The sequence below is a fragment of the Alexandromys fortis genome, unplaced genomic scaffold, assembly GCF_014885135.2.
Source record: "Alexandromys fortis isolate MF-2015 unplaced genomic scaffold, M_Fortis_MF-2015_v1.1 scaffold_72, whole genome shotgun sequence".
In the NCBI taxonomy this organism is placed as follows: domain Eukaryota; kingdom Metazoa; phylum Chordata; class Mammalia; order Rodentia; family Cricetidae; genus Alexandromys; species Alexandromys fortis.
In genome coordinates, this window is record NW_026067969.1 from 2,349,430 (window position 1) to 2,367,576 (window position 18,147).

The 18,147-nt window shown below is 44.9% G+C and overlaps 2 long non-coding RNA genes across 10 annotated transcripts; one reads left to right on the top strand and one right to left on the bottom strand.

The window, feature by feature from the left end:
- The first annotated feature begins 1,249 nt into the window (after nt 1–1,249).
- LOC126509205 (uncharacterized) lies at nt 1,250–17,528 on the top strand. 5 transcript variants are annotated; one of them, XR_007594104.1, is made up of 4 exons: nt 1,250–1,344; nt 1,714–1,881; nt 2,111–2,279; nt 3,083–7,942. It is a non-coding gene; the product is annotated as an uncharacterized lncRNA (long non-coding RNA). The 5 variants fall into 5 exon arrangements; XR_007594106.1 differs by lacking the exon at nt 1,250–1,344 and adding an exon at nt 17,122–17,528 and having other exon boundaries at nt 1,748–1,881; nt 3,083–3,225; XR_007594102.1 differs by lacking the exon at nt 1,250–1,344 and having other exon boundaries at nt 1,748–1,881; nt 3,083–3,225; nt 3,517–7,942.
- Nucleotides 8,246–17,639, bottom strand: LOC126509206 (uncharacterized). Of its 5 annotated transcripts, none has more exons than XR_007594108.1 (4): nt 17,518–17,639; nt 12,363–12,443; nt 11,896–11,965; nt 8,246–10,832 (listed from the first exon to the last, which is right to left on the bottom strand). It is a non-coding gene; the product is annotated as an uncharacterized lncRNA (long non-coding RNA). The 5 variants fall into 5 exon arrangements; XR_007594110.1 differs by having other exon boundaries at nt 8,246–9,869; nt 10,369–10,832; nt 11,896–12,443; XR_007594111.1 differs by having other exon boundaries at nt 8,246–8,624; nt 8,706–10,832; nt 11,896–12,443.
- Between the last annotated feature and the right edge of the window lie 508 nt (nt 17,640–18,147).

An 18,147-nucleotide genomic window follows, 5' to 3' on the forward strand; every position in this document is an offset into this window, starting at 1 on the left:
AAAAAAGTTTAGGCTTGTAGATTCCTTACAAGATTATCTTTCAAGATAAGTAGTAAAGTAATTGGCCCTTTCTCTATAACTGCAAAATGCAGCCTGCCAGTAAAAGACCCGACAAGAATACTCTGCTTGCCCGCACAGCTATTCTTTAGCAAGTTGCTTGGGTATGAATGTATGTGGGTTCAGGGGATAATTTGTCTTTCACCCGTTAATACATAAAATGTTTAATCATGTGAGGGAGATGAAAAACATGTTTTTACCTATGTTCATTCACTTGAGAAATGGAATACAACCGTTTTGACTCTTGTACTGAAAGATTCTGTTGGAATTTAAAATATGTGGAAAAGCATGAGAGGAAGGAGAGAGAGAGAGAGAGAGAGAGAGAGAGAGAGAGAGAGAGAGAGAGAGAGAGAGAGAATAAAATAGAGAACCACCAGGAGAGTTTGTGAGTTCCTCTTTCCCTAATCCCCCTCAGAAAAAACTGCCCTGACCCACCCCCACCCCCACAGCTGGAAGGAAGACAGATGTTGATACCGGGGAGCAGGGTATTCCTGTGGCTTCAAGCAGAATGTGGGCTCTGCAACCCCGGACTACAAAATTGGTTGAACTCTTTAAGCTGGGTTTATGTGCATCCTAGTGGAACATGGGAGACAGCAGCGCTGAGAATGATGTAAAATTATGAGGACCCAGCCCAAGTTTCAGACGGGAAGAATATTAGTGGCCTAAGGGCCATTCTTGTGATATTTTGACAAAGAACGCAACTGCTGTCTGCCCTTGTCCAAAAAAAAAAAATATGACCGAGGCTAAAATGAAGAGTTTTGGATTAATGGTGTGTGTAGAGGAGGAGATTTAAAGTCAGCCTACTGTTGACAGAGCTATTAACTCTGTATTCTTTAGCAATCACTTACGCTGGTCTATCATGAAAAGGAACAAGCTGGACAAAGAAAAACACAAACTGTCCAGCGTGAGGGGAAAATGAGCACCGGAAGGTGTAACAAAGCTAAGTCCAGTGCTCAAGGAGATAAAAAGTTTAAAGAAAAGCCTGGTGGGCCTCGGTCAGGGGTGGGTTCTCGCCCCACCTGAAGGATCCCCTGTGGCCTCCTTTCCTCTGCTCTTAGCTCCCATTTCCCTGTGGACACCAGAAGCTATCTGAGATAGCGCTGCCTCCCGGGCGGGATTAGAAAAGGGAGGGGAGTGTAGAGAGGAGGGAAGCCCCGAGAGAGCACACAGCGCTTGTTCTTTGTAACTGTCCCGCTGAGGTCACTCACCCAAACGCAGCTCCGTCATCGCTCTGCCCGCACTTGCTCCAGCTCGCGCAGCCCACCACGACGACGACAGCAGTGTCAGGTGACGGGTGACGGGGGAGGGACCCACTTGGGAACACAGACCCACACCCCAGGCTTCCTAAGACAGCCGTTGGCCAGAGGTTGGGCTGATACCGAGAAGCTCCGCCCCTCCCGGCCTGTGGCGTCCAGACCATTACCCTAGGGCACGCAACCAGCCTAGGGACACGTACACCGGTGCCCCTCCCATTGGTGCCTACCCCAGAGCATCCTGAGCCGTTCCTGCCTAGGGACCCTCAGCTTCTTACAAGGCCATTAACACTAGCGCCCGGTTACACACTGCAACTCCAGTGCGCAGGACTCAGACGCACCCCTCGGCGTCTCCAGACCCATGGTCCTGTCCCAAGACCTAGGCTTGTCCTCTGCCTGATAGGATCTCTGGGCTGGATGCTGACACTGTACCCTGCGTGGAAGAGGGATGGGTCCTGCGTAAATACCATGGTGCCCGCAAGTTCTCTTTTCTGGCTGGTGCTGTTTCCAGGTCTGTTGGAGTCCTCTTCAACCTCTTCTGCTTTGTGTTCTCCTGATCCAGGTTTAGCAGGTGAGAACACAGAATGACCCAGAGGTGACAGGGTCGAGCAGAATGGAGTTTGGTGCCCCCATATCTTTTTTTAATTCATGTTTCTTACTCCTCCGCCGTCTCTAATGCCTGTCAGCAAACTGCCTTCATCCTCCTACCCTTGTTAAGCCTGGGCCCCAGGGCCTCTGGGAGCCAGAATACTGAAGCCTTAGGGCCTTCTCATATCTCTCTACCTTTGCTTCTCTCCTAGGCTTCCTCCTCAGGCTTCCAGTACCTGGCTGAGAGCCAGCCGGCCTGCTCTACCACAGCTGACTTATGTCCTAGAAGACTCGAAGACTCAAAGCTGTGAACATACCTGCTCTTGCCAACCTGCTACATGGAGTCAGGAAGGCACCATTAGAATCCTAGCAAGGAATTTTGTAAGTATCAAAAGACTGATGCAGAGGTGGGAATTTGTCTCCGTTGGGAGATTGGCTCTCCTAGAGTTCACAAAGCCAAAGTTTGATCCCAGCACTTTGCAGGTGGAGGCAGGAGAATCAAGATTTCAAGGTCATCCTTAGAGTCCAACCTCTGTGTGTGGGGGTGGGGGTGAGGGGGGTTAACTTAAATTTTATGTGGGGAAGCAGACAGCTGACACAGTGATGAGGGATAAAGCCTTAGGACTCACACTACCTGATGCAGATAGACGAATGTACCAGAATTAAGAGCCCAGAAATAGACCCACAGATATCAGCTCTCTGGTCTTCAGCAAAGGAGGAATGTCAATACAGTGGAGAAAGGACAGTGCTGGATTGGTTGAACACCCACATACAAAACAAACAAGCAAAACACTGCCCAGCCTTCATAAAAGTTAATCCAGTACAGCTCAAAGACTTAACTGCAAATACAGTTCCTAGCGGACAGCTCAGGAGGAAATGGGACCATGAGAGCTTTGGTAATGACCTTTTAGATATAATACCAAAGGCAGGGTACATGAAAAAAATAATTAAAATTAATCATTAATTAAAATTAATGATTAAAAATTAATCATTAATTAAATTTTTATTCTCTGACAAAAGAGGAAAAACAAGCTATAAAGTGATTGCAAAAAAAATTATCTGACGAAGGACTATCATCCAAAGTACATAAAGAACTCATAAGATCTAACCATATAAGACCAGCCAACCCTACTGTGGTTACTTAATCACAATACTTAAAGCTACCTAACCATCAGCTTTCTAAGCTCTAGAATCAACTAAGACACATCTCTGGGAAGGCGGTTCCAGGAAGTATTGACTGAGTGGACAGCACCTTCCGGCAGTGGCCCAGAGAGAGAGGGTCCATGGCAGAGCCTTGTGCATGCTTTCCTCCCTTAGCTTCTCGCTGGTAAGTGTGTCTCTCTCGTGGCTGCCACTGCAGCATCATCCGAGAAAGAAACACATTTCACTGACTGCACTGTAAACATGGCAAAAACTGTCCAAAACATACCTAGACCTTCAAAATATTCCTGGCCTTTTGGAATCTTTCGTTGATTTCTTAGTTGCCTTACAAAAGTAGAAAGAAAGAGAGAGAGAGAGAGAGAGAGAGAGAGAGAGAGAGAGAGAGAGAGAAAGAAAGAAAGGAAAAAAGGATGGGTGGTTACTGAGCCAACAAAAAGAAAGTCTTTGTCCATTACAGGCAAGCACTGAGTCTAGGTGGGCCAGTTTCTGAAGATATGGGAAACCAAGACACCTGCAGAAGGACAGTAGAGATGGCTTGGTGGCTCCCAGACAGCTAATGGTAATTTTAACATGCCAAGTTCTGCACTTGTCGGCTAATCAATGGAAAACAAGTTTTATAAGGATGAGCGACCCCTTGTCTGTCTTCCTGTGACACCAGGAAATAGCTGCAGTTAGCAAAAACTCAGGGGATGTACTTGTTACAGAGTAAGGACCCAAAGACCACTCAGCACCACCAAAGTTCAAACTGGGTCTCAGTTAAGACAACCAGCAACTATCTGTGAAGAAACACTTCTTACAGAGCAGCCCCAATGTATGTTATGGGGATTTTTAAAGACAAAGATCACAGAAAACCACATCCTCATTGGCAGCTCCATGGAGAAGCAAGCAAGTAGTTGAACAAGAGCCAAGAACATGCAGTTGTTGGGACATTTCAACCCTGATTTTCTAGAATAGAGTTGGGTGCTTTCCCACGGGACTTTTCAGGACAGGGAGTAGAAACCAAAAATGACTTCAGCTGAGACAACATGGAGAAATCTTTACCCTGTTACAATAACCAATGGGCAATGGAATATTTCATTCCCAGTAGCAACCTCAGGGGGTGCAGGATAAACCTGCCAGCAGGTGGGAATGTGGATCTTATTATTGCAATGGGCATACAAGCAGTGCCTACAGGAATTTGGGGACCTATTTTCCCCAGGCACAGTGGGATTGAGGAGTCCAAGAATAAGAATATAACAATGTAGATTCCAAAAATGGGAATGTAGAAATAAATAAATAAAAGAATGTAGAAATAAAGTAAGCCTAGAAGAATGAGAACAGATTGTCAGCAGCTTTCTCAGTAGTTTGAGGATTAACTATTAACAGTGGGTTATTCTGTTTTTCAACCCATAGCTCTATTCACAAGGCCAAAGCATCTCTCTGCAAACTGAGAGCTAGCCTACAGGTATGAGCTGAGTCAACTTTTAGGAAATAGATATATGGCCTCTGGGTTACGCATTATCCCTGCTATGTGAAACTGGCAGCCTCAAAGGGAAGGCACAGGGCTTCAGTAAGCACTATCTGGAAGTACCAAGGAAGGCAATAGGTTAAGCACAAACATTAGTTTAACTGAAAAAAAATGAAGATTGTAACTGAAGAGTCCAAGAATAAGAAAATAAAAATGTAGATTCTAAAAATAAGAATGTAGAAATAAAGAAATATAAAGTTATAAGTCTAGAGGAATGAGAACAGATTGTCAGCAGATTTCTCAGTAGATCAAGGGTCAATCATTCACAGTGAGCTATTTTCTCAGACGCTTAAGAAGCCTCCATCAACCTAGGTCATTTCATTTTACAACTGGCTGTTCTATTTACAAGGCCAGGGCTTCTCTCTGCAAACAGAGTAGTGTCCTGGCCATCCTTGATGAATGACAGCTATGAACTGAGTTAACCTCTAGGAGACAGAGATACGAGACCTCTGGGTTAGGCACTGTCTCTGTTGTGAAAAATTGGCACCATTAAAGAGGAGAAACAGCAACAATGGTGCAAACACCTGGTTTGACTAATGAGCTCTGATAATGGGGGTTATAAAGTATGGCAGTCTGTATCTGAGTTTTACCATGAGATAGGGTGAAAAAACTTTCTGCTGTCTTCTAAGTTCCCAGCCTAAGAATCAATAATTCTGATTTATTAACCTTTGATATTACAAGCAGTTCCTTTTTCTGACTAATTGTTAAAAACATCTGTTTCCTTGCGGTTAGTGACTTTCGCTGTAATTCTCCTCTGGGACATATTTCATGATAACTGCCTAGTTACCCATTGACGTTAGAACCCACTTCCTTCTTCCCATTACCCCATATCTACCCCAATTGCTCCCCTAATAAACGAGACTTGATCAGAATCCTGTCTTGTCTCCATCTCTTATATCTCTTGTCCCTTTCAACTCTTTTTTTTCCCCCTTTCAACTCTTACTCCTCCCCCTAAGGATCTCCATTGACTGACCCGTAGGTTGGGGCAAGATTGTAAAAATTCCTTGTTTAGAACTTTAAATCTTTGACGAAAGAAATTGAAGAAGACACCAGAAAGTGGAAAGATCTCCCATGCTCTTGGGTAGGCAAAATTAACATAGTAAAAATGGCAATCTTACCAAAAGCAATCTACAGATTCAATGCAATGCACAGCAAAATCCCAGCAAAAATTCTTCACAGACCTCAGAAGAATGGTACTTAACTTCATACAGAAAAGCAAAAGACCCAGGATAGCCAAAAACAATCCTGTACAATAAAAGAACTTCTAGAGAAATCACAATCCCTGACTTCAAACTACAGTACTGAAAACAGCCTGGTATTGGCATAAGAACAGACACAGGACCAATGGAACCGAATAGAAGACCCGGATATTAATCCACACACCTTCAAACACCTGATTTTTTACAAAGAAGCAAAAAAAAAAATAACAAACAGAAAAAAGAAAACATATTTAACAAATGGTGCTGGCATAACTGGATATCAACATGTAGAAGAATGAAAACAGACCCATATCTATCACCATGCACAAAACTCAAGTCCAAATGGATCAAAGACCTCAACATAAAGCCAGCCACACTGAACCTCATAGAAGAGAAGGTGGGAAGTACACTTGAATGCATTGATTGGCACAGGAGACCACTTCCTAAATATAACCCCAGTAGCACAGACACTGAGAGAAACAATTAATAAATGGGACCTCCTGAAACTGAAAGGCTTCTGTAAAGCAAAGGACATGATGAACAAGACAAAACGACAGCCTACAGAATGGGAAAAGATCTTCACCAACCCCACATCAGACAGAGGTCTGATCTCCAAAATATACATAGAACTCAAGAAATTGGTCATCAAAAGAACACATAATCCAATAAAAAAGACCTAAACAGAGAACTCTCAATAGAGGAATCTAAAATGGCTGAAGGACACTTAAGGAAATGTTCAACATCCCTAGTCATCAGAGAAATGTAAATCAAAACAGCTCTGAGATTCCACTTTATACCTGTAAGAATGCCCAAGATCAAAAACACTGGTGACAACTTATGCTGGAGAGTGAAAGACCCTACAGACCCCCTCCTCAAAACCTGCAGCAGCCAGCCTGCTCTCGTAAGAACATCCCATGTGCTTGAGAGAGCAGGATGAGATAGGAAGACTGCAAGGCAGGACATCAACAAAGCAGGTTGACTGCAAAACAGGATATCTATAAGATAGGAACAGGATGACTTTTGCTGACACCCATGCTGAGAGAGGAAACCATTCATGCCCCCACCTCATTCCGATAACTACGCTTTTTTTGCTTCTGTAAACTTGCTTTTTGCTCTTCCCTATAAAAAACCTGCCCTCCAGTCGGCAGGCGTGCAAGTCCTCTGAAAGACTTTGCTGCCCGCAGGTACCTGTGTTTACCCATTGCGATTTGCATCCGTGTGGTCTCGGCCTGTTCCTTGGCATGGGGAGGTCTCCTCCTGAGAGAAAGTCCTCTTCGAGGGTCTTTCAGAGAGGTTGCGGGGAAAAGGGAACATTCCTGCATTGCTGGTTGGAGTGCAAGCTGGTATAACACCTTTGAATGTCAGTGTGGCAATTTCTCAGAAAATTAGGAAACAACCTTCCTCAAGACCCAGCAATATCACTTTTGGGTATTTGTCAAAAGGACGCTCAATCATGCCATGAGGACATGTGCTCAACTATCTTCATAGCAGCTTTGTTTGTTATAGCCAGAACCTGGAAACAACCTAAATGCCCCTCGACCGAAGAATGAGTAAGGAAAATGTGGTACATTTACACAATGGAGTACTACACAGCAGAAAAAAAATAACGACAGCTTGAATTTCGCAGGAAAATGGATGGAGCTAGAAAACATTATTTTGAGTGAGGTAATTCAGACACAGAAAGACAATTATCATACATACTCACTCATGGGTGGTTTTTAAACATAAAGCAAAGAAAGCCAGCCTACAAACCACAATCCCAGAGAACTTAGACAACAATGAGGACACTAAGAGAGACTTACATAGATCTAATATACATGGGAAGTAGAAAAAGACAAGATCTCCTGAGTAAATTGGAAACATGGGGACCTTGGGGGAGGGTTGAAGTGGGGAGAGAAAAACAGGGAGGGGAGCAGAGAAAAATGTAGAGCTCAATAAAAATCAATTTAAAAATTCCTTTGTTCAGACCTAATGCTTAGTGCCCGTACTATAAAAAGGTGGATTCAGAAACTGGCCTTTTGCCAAAACCTAACAAACACCATTTCTGGCTGTGGTCTCAGCTAGCTGATAAGCTTCTGTGCCCCACGGTGTTATTTATTTTTTTTATTTTTAAGTTTGCTTCTGGTTTTTCTGGAATCTGGTTTCTGGAATAAAGTCTGCTTCTGGTTTTTATTAGATTTTGGTGGTCTGTCCCCATCTTTGTGCGACACCCCCGGAACCAACAGGATCAGGTTTGGCAGAAGGTAGTCTACATTCAAAGGGACTCACTGCTGTTCCTGGTGTAGTTGAAAAAGATAATAGTGGAGAAATTAAGGTACTTATGTGTCAAGGGTTACTGAGTACCAGCCTCAGCACTCTCTCGGGGTTCATAACAGGACATATAGGACAAGCAAAGACTGAGTTGGGAACGGATCTGAGGGGTAAAACAAACTGACTGACTTAGGCACGTCTTTCCTACACGTTTCTTTATTCCTTGGGGGAAGATGAACATTAGGCCATAAGGCATAAGGGCAAAGCATCAGACATAAGGGTACAGCATAAGGGTGATCTCCACAAAGCTTTCAGTTTAATAGGCACACAGACAAGTTAACAATACCATAGGTGGGAACAGTGATATCAAGCATGCATTTTCACAGGGTCACAAGGTGGATCTAGCAAGGAGGCATCAGAGGGGGCGTGGCTGTGAAGTTTCCCCGCAGTTGGGAACACAGCCTTGGCAGCTGTTCTGACCCAAAGACTTGATTTGCATTAGCGTCTAGCTGGTTGAGTTAAAAGGAATCTCTTCTTTTTACTCCAGCAGGGTGCCCAGGTGAGAATTTTTTCTCTCTGAAGCTAGTTTTAGCGACTCAGGCCTTTTCCCTGTATAAACAGTTAATTTCCTGGGCTATGATCTTATGTTAATTGAAACCAAGGTAAAGGGTAAATACAGAATATTAGTACCTGTGAAGTCAGAGCAGAAGACCAGGAGAGTCCACCTTCCTGAGCCTGCTGTTAGAGCAGACATATTACCTCCTGTACGAGGCTGTTAGAGCAGACATATTACCTCCTGTACGAGGCTGTTAGAGCAGACATATTACCTCCTGTATGAGGCTGTTAGAGCAGACATATTACCTCCTGTATGAGGCTCCTTTCTTATCAGTGACTACTGTCAATAAAGAAAGGCTGTGGGGGACTATTTTTATGTAGATTTTGAGTATGAGAATGAGGACTTGACTGAATCCTTTTCACACCATGGCTTCATGGTGTGGGTGGAGGTATCCAGCTGCCCTACAGAAAAAGTCGGGTTTATACACTGCTGGGATACTATAGAAGGGAGAAACGCCATGATTTCACAAGATTTTCACACAATTGACAGTGACTTCTCCAAAGGACAGATGTTCTTGCAGCTCTGCAAAAAACAGATTCTCCAGACAGGGTGTATGTATACACTTCCCGTGGAGAGTCCAGTAGATCTGTCAGCTGTACATTTACTGTATAACACTTGTGGGCTCACCACACTTACGTCTTCAAGAGGAACGTTACCTATTGACAAGCCCTGAAAATCTCTATTCCTCCATTGCAGTTACTACCTTATACCCATGAACTAAAGTTTCTGAAAAGTTTCTGCACCCTAATAAACCTCTCCGTCAACACAATAATCCAAATCAAACTAATCAAACCAAATTAGAAAAAGCCCGGGTTTAATGGATACCAGTGCTCCTGAATGACCTTCCCCAGAGAAGAGACAGGGAAGGAAGACCAGAGAAAGACAAGTTTGATCTCTGGGATACAATGTAAATACCCTATGGGAGGGGTGTTGAGCATCTCTGGGGAGGGGTCATTGTTTGGCGGGCTTTCTCAGAGGTGGAGTCTGGACTGAGGCAACTCCCAGGGAAGGGGGCTTGTAATGGGACTTCCACCCAAACATCCCAGACTCTTTGAGTATATAGGGGCACCAGCTCAAGTCTGACTACTTCCTGTGGGCACAGGGTGACATGGGGAGGGGACAGTAGGGAGTTGGTGGGCTCACACTAAGCAGGAGGTGTGGCTGGAGAGGCATCCAGTTAAATGCAATCTTGGAGATCCCAGGCATCTGTTCCTTGAGGGAGATGAGAAGGCAGGTTGCTAGGAGAAAAAAATAGATTGTTATTACCAGCCCTATGAATAGGGCTATCCATGGGGAGAGTGATTAACTGCCAGAAAGAATAGGACAGAGAAGTGTCCTGGTTGCACAGCAGAGGCACGAGTGAAAAAAACAAGATATGCCCTTTAAAACCAGATTTTAGTTGTTGGGTAGGTGTCCATTTGAGCCAGGAGAGGTGGTACCAATGGGTGAAGTCCCAGGAGCTGGTGCAGGTGCTGACATTATCTGGAGAGCCCTCTATAAGTTGGTTTTGGCCCAGACAGCAAGAGTGACCTGTAAAATATGCTTGAAAATGGGTGGGTTTCAAATAGGTTCTGGAGACTTAGTTTTTTACCAGACCAAATAAAGGAAATTTGAAACTCTGAACCTCTAAAGATACACCTGAAGCCTATTAATCCTGGACTATGAAACCTGTGAAGGAGGCACACCTGTCTATATTTTTAGCAGGAAACTTAACAAAAGAAGTAGTATTACCAGTACCTTAAGTCATCCAATGCCATCAGACAAATCTGAGCGGGATAAATAAATGAGTAGAAGCGAGACAGCTTTTCTCAGTTTCACAGGCAATCCCAAGTCTCACCATAGTCTTTAGCACACACCAGTCTTAAAAGCAGTACTTGCATTTAGCTGATGGGACCAGGAGGCCCTAAGATTTTTCTGTGCAGGTAGGGTTCAGTCTACCTATCTTGGTAGCATGAGATGTTCGAGGCCCGGTGTAGTATCCAGGAAGCTGATGAGGTGGAAGGCAGCTTTTTGTTGTGTGAGTGGCTTTGCCATACCCAAAGGCAAGCCTCCAGGTGGAAGATCTTCTGCAACCATGCATCTTCTTGGAGGAGCTACAGGATGCTGCAGGAGCTAGCATGTCTCTCTGTCATATGAAGCTCTTTTGTTAAATGCCATACTCTCATATCTGTAAAGGTACTTGAGAGTCAGGGTACCATTACCTGTCAGGTAGAAGGAATATTTTAGTAAGCCAAAGTATATTGGAGGCAGAATGTCTCCTTGGTAGGGCTGGAATACATGGATATTCTTACCAAAGATGGCACTGAGGTTTTTACTTTGACCTCAACCAAAATGGCAGCTATTCACATGTTTGTATTTTTCCAGAGCTGTTGTAATCTGTCATTAGAAGTTTTACAGATTTTAAAACAAGCACACATACACACAGAGACATAAGACAAGCATACTGTGGCCACATTATTTATACATATGTATTAACAAACAGACAAAACTTTTTCCAGGAAACTGTTGTCAGCTGACCAGCTTAAAATCCTGGTGTAGGCTGCAGAAGACAAGCAAGCACAACAGGTGATCCCATTAAGGATCAGATTAGCAGATGCTGTACAGGAGAAGAGAAACATAAGGACAGAACACCTATGCAGCTTAGAGTGGGAGGACAGGAGACCAGACCCATTGTAGGGAGAATCCCAACATGAACAGATTACATGCCAGGAATACAAACAGCAAGCAGTGAGAAGAGCAGGGAGGGGGAAGGGAAGTGGAAGCACAGCACCCAGAAACCATGGGCATATGGGGGCTTGTTTACTTGTTTATACACTGGTAAAAAATTGAGGCGTTAAGGACATATGGTGTCAGATAGCCTCAATTTAAAAAGATTTTGTTTTGTTTTGTTTTGCTTTTCGAGACAGTTTCTTTAAAAAGATTTTGTAAAAAGCAACCCAAGGGCACTTGAAGATCAGGCTTCGAATTGTACATTTCGCAAGTCTATGCTGAACCCAAAGCCTAACACAATGCATCCATTGTGGTAGACTTTGGGTCAAAAACACAGTATGTTATTAGTGGTCTTGGGAAGGTTATCCTCTAAACTTACGCCAGGAAAATAAAACTGATTGCACCTTTTCAATAGTTGAGACTTATTGGAGATGCACACCTCAAAAGGTACAGCTTCAAATATCATCCTTAGAAACAGGAAATAATTTTTGAAAACTATTGTGTGATATTAACTATGTGAAAGACTCCTACACATTTTCACAGGTGATTACCAACCTCTTTTTATGTTGCTAATGGAGGTTCTGACCTAGCCTCTTCGAGTATCCTCACTTCTAAGTCTCACGCCCTGTGTAGAGATTGAGAAAGCTAATCAAAATATTCAACCGATAGAAGTTCACTGTGACTTAATTGTATCCCTTTATATTTTGAATACACCTGTACTTCCTACAGGAATGTTGGCTCAATTGACCCCTGTCCTAAGCATCCTAAAAGAGACAATTGTGCCATCTCAACGCCAAAGGACTGTTACCCACTTACATTAACTTAGTTTTGTGTCACACAGGAAAAGGACATAAGCAGTCAATTCAATTATGGAAATCCAGGTTTTATTGTCTTTTTTGATGCCTCCCAAGTTACTTCTTTATATGCTTTTGGTCCCTCAGAACAAATACAAGTATCCTCTTCTACAGGACAGATCTTACATCATTACCCAGAGAGAGGATTCTACAATTCCCACAGCACACCTCTCTTGTTGTTCATATGCCTCCTTCCGTCCTTGTTCTGTTTTCTGTTTTGCACAGGTCCATGGAAGAATTAGGGTCACTCTAGGAGCAAAAGCAGCAGGGTGATTGGTTTCTGATGAACTGACTGCCTATTGCTTAGCAAATAAAAAAAAATGCTTTTTTATTATTACACAATTTACACCTTTAGCAATTTACACCTGATATCTTATCTGGAGTTGTTGAAGGAACAATTTGCATAAGCAGTTATCAGTCATGAGACCTCCTGGTTTTCCAGGTTTTCTCATAACTAAGTCTTACAAAGACCTAAGGTCCTTCAGGTTTCTATTTAGCTTATCGTGGCTGGCTCCTACAATCATTGTGCGCCTATCTGTTCATGTGACACTTAGAATCCTCCTGAGACATCCATCTCAAGCACATTCAGTCGCTGTTCTGAGGAGCATTTATTGTCCAGGCTTCAGAGTTGTAAAGAAAGCAGCTCAAGACAAGCAGTAAGATCTCCTCCATTATCCTGCAAAAGATCAAGGGTTGAACAGAGGAAATCCTAGCAGAGACCCTAAGTGGATTCAGAGCTAACAGAAACACGATTGATCTTCACGTTGAGGCAACTGGCAGAAAAATATGAAGAATTTGGAAAAGACTTATATGTTAGGAATATTTCTTAACACAAGCTCCCCGCCGACGCAAAATTCCCAATCATGCCAAATTAAACAAGCCAAATTAAAAAATATCCAGGTTTAATGGGAGATCTGCGCCCTCGGGTGGCCCCAAAGGGGAACCAGGAAGCCGCAAAATGCGAAAACGGGGAGGAAGAAGGGGAGACCACGTGTTCCTCTTTCTGGAGATCACTTATGTACCCTGGGGAGTGGTCCTGACCCCCCATCCCCAGGGAGGGGTCAGGATCTGGCCTGCTGGGATTTGGAGTCCAGACCAGGCCTGGGGGCTGGGATAGATGCAAGGGACTGGGGCCTACGCTCCCAACTTGACATTATATGTCTGTTACATCGACTTCAGGAAGGCATTCGATAGTATTTGGAGGAAAGGATTTTGGGAAACAATGAGGTACCCAGAGAAAATTATAAGAATACTAGAAAATGCCTATAAAGATACCTCTGCATCAGTCAAAGTCTGTGGAGAACTGTGATCAGTTTAAGACAACCATAGGAGTGTTGCAGGAATGCATCCTCTCACCACTATACTTTAATATATTCCTGGAATTAATAATAGCAACACCCTGGAGGATGAGGAGATAGATGTGCAGATAGGTGGGGAGCGAATCAATAAATTGTGTTTCGCTGACGATACATCACTACTTGCTGAAAGTCCAAATGAGCTGCAGGCCTATGTACACTCATGGTACACAGAGTGGTGGAAGTCGGTGAAAACCTCAGTACGAACATAAACATCGAAAAGACTGAGATACAACACATAGGAAGGGGTGCACAAGGATTTTAACATTGTAATAAAGAAACAGAACCTCAAACAAACAGACAACTTTGTCTATGCTGGAGGAAACCTCAGTTCAAAGAAGGAAATTATTTCGGACATCGGAGACGGATAGGGATAGCAAGGGCTGCATTCCAGGCACTAGGAAAGGTTTGGTCAGCAAGAGACATAAGGACAACAACAAAATCCCAAGTATTGCCTGGGACCCACACACTTTTAATTTACCTTGGCCACAGCTCAGCGAATGCTGGGTCACTGTCTTGCTCCATTTGTTGCTCTAGGAGTTTCTCACATGATCAAAACAAATAAGGAACCTATATATTCTCCACAAGCTTTCCTAACTTTCGTTCCTTTCTAGGTATTCCTCACAAAACTGACGTCCCTGGCAACCCCGCAGGACAAGCTATTGCTGAGCTGCCCAACAAACTATTAAGACTACAACTTCAGAAAAGGAGTGGGCCTAATCCCTCAGACCCATTGATTTATTATCCCTAGCAGGAATAACCCTTTTTTTTTTCTATAGGCAATGATGGGTCTTCTTCTGTAACGGCACTGGGCAGCATCTTTCTCTCATTCTGACCCTTACCCACAGGCTTTCCACAGGATGACACAGGAAAGACCCTCAAGACCTTCTGTCTTGGGGTGTGGGGTATGCCTCTGTCCAATCCTGGCCCAGCAGAGCCTCCCACGGAGGCTGTAAAATGTCTTTGGCTGAGTACTCTGACCCTGGCCTGGGGGGCAAGGAAAAGAGACATAAAGTGATAAGGGGGTGCAGGAAGTAAAAGATCTGGGCCAGCCTTTCCCCCTGTAAGTCTGTCCATTGTGAGGGTCTCATCTTCTCCTCAGTGGGTTCTGTTAATGAGCAGACTCACTGGGCACATATTGCTAAACCTTCTACCATTCATCCTGTCCCTAGGATTGCTGCTTCCTGAGTATAGTTTTAAATAGTGTGGAACCCTGACCCTTACTTGCCACAATGGCCGTGGATGGATTTCTTTACACTATTGGTTTTATACTCCCCCTCCAGTATATGTTGCTGCTATTAAATCCTTTAGTTATCACTTAGACAGATTGCAACTCTGCTTGCCTGTGTACCCAGAAAAGATCAGATGGCTATGCTAAAATTTATAACAGATTGGGCATCTGAGCCGGGGATCCTTACCAAGGTCATTTATTCTCCAAAGAGACCTTCTTGTTCTGATCGTAGGCAATGAGACCCCACAGGTAAGCGTTTAAAATGGTCTGAGTGTGCTACCAAACATCCTTGTAATAAAAACAGGGCTAAAAGAGAGGTGACAGATTAGGGACCACACAGAGAATTGGGGAGTGAAGAAAACTGGATGTTTGGACAGAAACTCACAATATAAGTGAATCAGTCTAACCACAGAGTTAGTCATCCCAATAACACTATGAAGTGGGCTATGGGTGGGTTACCCCGTCCCCCACTCAGGATAGAATTTGGAACTATTGCAAGACCATCTCTGGAGGTTGGGGGTGGTAACAGTATAGAGATTATCACTAAATTACAACTCAAAGCTACCCATTTAAGTAACGGTCTGTGTCCGCACGTGTGCTTATGCTCAGGCGTGGGCTGGCCCTTCCATGACCATGTGCAGGCACTGAAACCCTAAGCTTAGTTGATTCAGGGAGAGCCTTGTGTTGTAAATGACTCTGTTCTCCCCCTGCTGCTCTTTTACATCTTGACTACTTATTTTGGCTTTTCCTACACCAAGACGCATAGAATAGGTAAAAGTGGAGCAGTTTAGGAACATAAAAACTCAAGCAGCGGTGATCGGTGACCGAGAGTAATAAGAGCTGTCAGAGCTGAGCAGGACGGAAAGTAGGGCAGACAGGAAACTGAGCTCTGTGACAACAAATGGAGACGTGTCCTCCACCTCGCTCCCTCCCGAAGCCACCCCATTCCTTGCCTGGCCTTGCTTGCCTTTGTAGAAAAACTTGAATACTCTGCCCAGATCAGGGCCCCAGCCTTTCTCGCATCTGCTCATTCCCCTCTGCCTCTAACCCAGCTTCCCTGGCACCTGGGCAGCCCTGACCTGGTTCTCTCTTCTGTCCTCTGAGAGTTTACCCTCCGGCCACGACTGGCAGTGGAGGACAAACTGGCTCCCCTGGGCCTCCAGCCCTCCACACACCCCTGGTTTTGCTGCTCTGGTCACTCCTCTGCATCATCTTTGCTCCCCTGACCCCACAGCACCCTCAGTGCTCTCTGGATCACCCTGACCCCCTACACACACACACACACACACACACACACACACACACACACACGTCCACTGCCTGACCCTGGGTTACAGCTTCAAAAGCACAATTTGTTTTCTCTCTCAGCTGCCACCTCATCCCAACTCACATCCCAGAAACTGAACCATCCTGGGCCCTGCCATGAGTGTATGGGAGACCTGCAGTACCCAGACTGCACAGGGTACTTGCCATGCCTCAGTTTCCCTTGTTGGAGGATAGGGGGCAGCACTGGTCTTTCACCACACCCCAAACTCACCTTGTTGACCTTAATGTGAATGTGTTTAAAGACACTGAGCTTTGAACTTAAAACTGCTAAGATTGGCCAGTAAGATGGCTCGGTAGGTAGAGCCTTTCTGTATAAGCTTGACAGCCTAAGTCTGAGCTCTGGAGCCCAGGAGGTAGAAGGGAAGCATCTCCACAGAGCTGTCCTCTGACTGCCACATACAAGCCCGAGTGTACACATTATACACAGAAATAAATAATAAAACTCTATCATCTTTGTTATGGGGAGGGCTACAATTAAGCTGGTAATTTTGTTATTTGTATTTTACCACAGGGAGAAATAAGTTTCTTTCCTATTTAAGGTGATTAGCTGTTAAAAGCCAATACTCAGCATCCTCTCTCATATTGGAAAACTCTGGTGTGTGTGCCTGTTAATTCTATCATGCCCTTAACCTTTGTGCTGATTAGGAATTAGCCAATGACATCAGATTGTAAGGTCCAGCCCCCACCAATGGGCTGAGTCACGGTCACCACTTGCACTAGAATAAACACTAAGCCTGCTTTGTGTTCCCATGCCCTTGCTCACACAAAGCACACCATTTTGTAAAATGGCATTCCCTTCCTGAATTAATTTTACATTGTCTATGTATTTCTTTGTACAACACCAAGAATATTCTTTTCTATCAAAATGATCATGGCTTGACCGGGTGAGGCCTGGGGAGCCAGCCTCACCCTCCCTCCCATCTGCCTCCTCGCCAGTCCACCCTCCAGCTCTGCAGGATTACGGGCCACTCAGCCATGTGGAGACCTGGCCTCCTTACTCCCATTCTTCCAACAGGCGGCCTGGACTCCTCTGAGCTCCTGGAAGGTGACCTTCATGGCCCCTGGCCACCACCTTTGTGCTGGGTGCCGGGGCAGGTGGAGAAGAGGATGCCCCATAAAGAGACAGATAAGTCACTGCACTCAATGTCCTTCCGCAGCAGCCTTGCGTATTCAGATAAGGACTTCTGGCTACGACCCAGACCTCTGCCCTCCCCCCCCCTTGCTTCCCATCCACCCCTCACCAGTACACATGCACAAACTCACAGATCCAAGGGCCTTACGGTTTTCTGACAGCCCAGCAGGCCTGACCCTGCTGCCTCTGAGCCCCTGGTACAGCAGGAATGCAGCCCCAACCCGATGGTGAGTAGTAAACGGAGGGACCCCACAGTCCCTTCCTCAGGCCTCAGCTCACCTCTGAGGCCATGGCAGGGCCCAGCAATGTTCAGTTCCTGGGTAGCAGTAAGTCCTTAGGCACAGCCCAGACCTCAGGCACGCAACAGAAACAAATTCGGGAGACAAAATCCAGTCCTGAACACCTGTGGGCAAGGAAGAACTCTGGGAAATTTTGGACAAGAACCAGGTGTCCTCAGCCAGGTATCCCCATGGGCACAGGCAGTATCTCACCGACATCTCAGAGCCCAGGGACTGTGGATGTCTCCTCCTGCGGTCAGGCTCCACTGCCTTTGCTGTGGTCCCCCAGATCTGCCCCCACTGTCTTCTTCAGCTTTGGCTCCTTCCTACTCTATCAGCCCTCCCCAAAGTTCTCTCCTGTCTTTTTTTTTTTTTTTTAGGATATTCTCTCCCATCTCTCTCCCTCCCCTTCTCTCATTTCTTTTCTGTTCCTTTCTCCCTTCCTCTACCTCCCTTCCTTCCCCTCTCTGTTTGTTTGTTTGACAGAGTTTCCCTGTGTAATGGCCCTGACTATCCTTGAACTTGTTCTGTAGACCAGGCTGGCCTCAAACTCACAGAGATCTGTCTGCTTCTGCTTCTCAAGGGCTGAGATAAAAGGTGTGCACCACCACTGCCTAGCATCCCTCTCTCT